At 44.6% G+C, this 4535-nt stretch overlaps 1 pseudogene; it reads right to left on the bottom strand.

Moving 5' to 3' along the window:
* Positions 1-827: 827 nt before the first annotated feature.
* On the bottom strand, positions 828-4140 carry LOC115006160 (transmembrane protein 238-like; annotated as a pseudogene).
* Positions 4141-4535: the final 395 nt, after the last annotated feature.

Raw genomic sequence — 4535 nt, 5'->3', positions numbered from 1 at the left:
TCTTTTAAAAGATGTCATTTTAAATCATTTTACTTCAATCATCTTAATGTAAATCACTTTTCAAGGAGAGATTTAAACGTGGCATGAAGGGAACTTTCACACGTTTGAAATGCTTGAATAGTATAAATAAGATCCTTACTTGAAATGTATGAATACAGTATTAATGCATCGTCAGTATTGCAGTTTATATGTGAATAAATAATCGGGTTCAATGTGCTGACGGCCACATGCAGGGATGACTTCCTGTGTGCGCAGCTTCAGTACCTGTCTGAGAGTCTGCAGGGTTCAGAGGAATCAGGACGTCCGAGCTGATGTTTTCTGTCATCATCAGCTGCAGAGGGCTCCACGTGGAGACGCTGGACAGGCTGCCGACCACCACCCTGAAGGAAACACCAAGTAACCTCCGTCAGTCACCTTTACACACGTAAATAAACCTTTAAACCTGCACAACACATTCTAGAGTCTATCGAGGGAGTCGCTTCCCCCTCAGACAATGCTCCTCCCATAATGCTTTGGGGGAAACTCCTTTTAAAGTCTGGATTTATGTATTTTGTTCTAAAAGAAGTGTGCCGAAGTAGCTTTCAGCAGTGTATTGTTGCAGAGCATCCATGGATGTACACACAAGTACAAAACAAGACACAAAATAAGCACAAAGACACAAAACAACTTAAAAGACAGAAGAGACACAAAACATCTACAAAGATGCAACACCACTAGAAAAAGAACATATCCATGACGTGTGGCTCTTGTTCTTATGTAGGAGGAGTGGGGCCCTTTACATGTCACTGCCCAGGGGCCCATTGTCCCACAATCCGTCCATGAGGCTACTATTCACGTTTAGCATTCAGCTCTGCGTTGCTGCTTGATTTCGTCGTACCTGCTTCAGTCTTGGTGCTGAAGCCCGCTGCCTGCTTCAGCGCGGCGGCGGTGAGAGCCAGGCCTCGGCTCTTCCTCAGGCCATGCTGCAGCACCGCTTCAAACTGGGCACACAGACAGATCACCCTGCAGAGACAGAGACCAGTTACTGACGTGTTGTGTGTGGTGTTGTGGTGTGTGTGTGTGTGTGTGTGTGTGCAACAGTTCTGCTTGTCACTTCAATCTACGGCTGCACTTTAAACTCCATTATTATAGTGTCAGAGGGAAAAGAATGCCACGAGTTATAAACAGTACACACTCGTGTTTTCTGAATATGAATCTAACTTGCATCATACAACAACTGCAACCTTTTATCAACAAGGCAGAAATGGTCATTCAAGGACTTTCCAGGACCAATTCCATGAAATTCAAGGACCCAAGACGGCAACGTTTGAGACACAGATGAAGATTAATTACTGGTAAAACACAAACATTGTAAAAACACACAAGTAAAGCATTGGATTAATCCCTGTACTGCACACTTATTTATAAAACAGAGATTATAAAGGTACACATAAAATAAATAAGTGGAAAACTGTTTGTGTCTGAAAGCTGCATTTTATTAACTGTAAAACACTGTAACATCTCAAGCAGTATTCTTTTTAAATAATATCTGTATTCATATATTACACCACTGTATATACTGTAATATACAGTATATCTCAAAAGTGAGTTACACCCTTTAGATTTTTGCAAATATTCTGTTATATCCTTTCAGGGGATAACATTATCCTACTGAAACTTTGATATAAACTTAAAGTAGTCAGTGTGCTGCTTGAATAACAGTATAGATTTATTGTCCTTTGAAAATTACTCAGTACCACAGCTGTTAAGTGTCCTAAACAGCTGGCAACAAAAGTGAGTACACCCCCATAGTGAACATGTCCTAATTGTGCCCAATGATGTTGTTTTCCCGCCCTGGTGTCATGTGACTCGTTAGTGTTACAAGGATTCAGGTGTAAATGATAAGCAGGGCTGTTAAATTTGGTGTTTTGGGCACAATTCTCTCTGAATGCTGGACAACATGGCACCTCATGGCAAGGGAACTCTCTGAGCGGCTGAAAAAAAGGATTATTGCGCTTCACAAAGATGGCCTTGGCTATAAGAAGATTGCCAACACCATGAAAAATGAGTTGCAGCACAGTGGCTAAGATCAATATAGCGGTTTTCCAGGACAGGTTCCACTCGGAACAGGCCTCGCCAGGGTCGACCAAAGAAGTTGAGTCCACGTGCTCAGCGTCATATCCAGAGGTTGGTTTCCAAAAATAGACGTGCGAGTGGCTTCCAGCATTGCTGCAGAGGTTGCAGAAGTGGGATGTCAGCCTGTCAGTGCCCAGACCATACGCCGCACACTGCATCAAATCGGTTTTGTATGGGCCGTCGCCCCAGACAGAAGCCCCTTCTGAAAAACCGATGCATAAGAAAGCCCGCAAACAGTTTGCTGAAGACAATGAATCCAAGAACATGAGTTACTGGAAACCATGTCCTGTGGTCCTGATGAGACCAAAATAAACCTGTTTGGGTCAGATGGGTGTCCGGCGTGTGTGGCGGCACCCTGGTGAGGAGTACCAAGACAAATGTGTTTTGCCTACAGTCAAGCATGGTGGTGGCAGCATCATGGTCTGGGGCTGCATGAGTGCTGCCGGCACTGGGGAGCTGCATTTCATTGAGGGACACATGAATTCCAATATATACTGTGACAATCCTGCAGCAGAGCATGATCCCCTCTCTTCGGAAACTGGGCCGTAGGGCAGTTTTCCAACATGATAATGACCCTAAACACACCTCCAAGATGACAACGGCCTTGCTGAAGAAGCTGAAGGTTAGGTGATGGACTGGCCAAGTATGTCTCCAGACCTAAACCCAATTGAGCACATGTGGGGCATCCTCAAGAGGAAAGGTGGAGGAGTGCAAGGTGTCCAACATCCGTAGCGCTCCGTGATGTCGTCGTGGAGGAGTGGAAGAAGATTCCAGAAGCAACCTGTGCAGCTCTGGTGAATTCCCATGCCCAGGAGGGTTAAAGCAGTGCTAGATAACAATGGTGGTCACACAAAATATTGACACTTGGGCACAATTTAGACATGTTCACTATGGGGTGTACTCACTTTTGTTGCCAGCTGTTAGACATTACAGCTGTGTACTGAGTAATTTTCAAAGGACAATAAATCTATACTGTTATTCAAGCAGCACACTGACTACTTTAAGTTATATCAAAGTTTCAGTAGGATAATGTTATCCCCTGAAAGGATATAACAGAATATTTGCAAAATCTAAAGGGTGTACTCACTTTTGAGATATACTGTACATCTTTGTACATATTTATTGTTATTTATATTGTTATACCATGTGATTATATTTTATATATATATGATATGTAAAAAGAATATTTAAATTATTTCTCTGCGTTTGGTTCATTTCCACTGCTGTCCTTTTATAACAAAAGTCAGCTATACATATTCTGGTCACACATGACTTCAAATAAAATTCATCCTCATTTGAACTAATCTCTTATTACACACCATTTATATTTATATGTTCAGTCACCACATCCCTAATGTGCTCAGTCTGACCGCAGATCTGAGGGACGATAACACTATCTGAGTTTATAGTGAGCAAAGTTTACAATCTTCTCAGCTGGATACGACCTGTTGTCTAATCATTACCTGGAGCGTGGTCAGCAGAGCAAAACTAACAAAAGTCCCTTTGAACAGAATAAACTGACAAAGATAAAGATCCCAGTTCATATTGACAAAGTGTCTCTCACGAGCTCTCCAGCTGGGGAGGCGAAAGGAGCTGTCACATATAGTGGAGAGCGACACCTCCGTGTTTGAAGGCCTGTTGTTTGCTCGTGGGGTCTCCTCTGATGGACGTGCCTGTCTTTCTGAAAGAGCTCCTGATCCGGCTGGAGAAGCGGTCGGACATGTGCCTCACCGCCCCCGCTGAGCCCCCGGTTCTTCAGCTTGATCAGACCCACGTCGTCCTCCAGCTCCTCGGGCGGCACGTCGATGTTCCCAGAGTACCAGAACACCCACCAGATCAGGCTGAGGAAGATGACGATAGCCCCCCCGCGTAGATGAACAAATCGTGGACGACCAGCCCTCCAAACACCCCCACCATCATGAGGAAGACGCCGAATACGTCGTGGGCCACCGCGAACCAGAAGGAGCACTTGCAGCGGCCGACTCCTTCATACCTCCTCTCCAGGACCGGCTCAGGTGTGGACATGGCAGCAATGGAGATCCTACCGAAGCAGAAGCAGAGTTAGTCCAGATGTGGCGCCTGCAGGACAGTGGAGCGTAATCCTCATCGACTCACATGAAACCACCTGCAGGGGTCAAAGTACAACGTGCACCAGAAGTTCTCAGCAGGAGTGCACACATGGAGCGTGCACTGAGGCCCCCGGGTGGAGAGAGAGATTCAGACGTACACCTTGGAAATACACCTGTGTTCCAAGAAACACTCCCGGTAACGGAAAATGGTCCAATGTGCTGTTTGTTCCCTTTTTGTAAAACAGTCCGTTAAGTACGTACAATATACACAAATCTAATTAAATGAACATTTCTTATTTCCTTGTGTGTTTTTTGTCGTATACAGATATTCAATGATGATGCCTGGTAATA

Source organism: Cottoperca gobio, unplaced genomic scaffold, assembly GCF_900634415.1.
Source record: "Cottoperca gobio unplaced genomic scaffold, fCotGob3.1 fCotGob3_531arrow_ctg1, whole genome shotgun sequence".
Taxonomy (NCBI): domain Eukaryota; kingdom Metazoa; phylum Chordata; class Actinopteri; order Perciformes; family Bovichtidae; genus Cottoperca; species Cottoperca gobio.
Note: the sequence above shows the minus strand (reverse complement) of the source record. Positions and strands in the feature narration are given on the sequence as shown.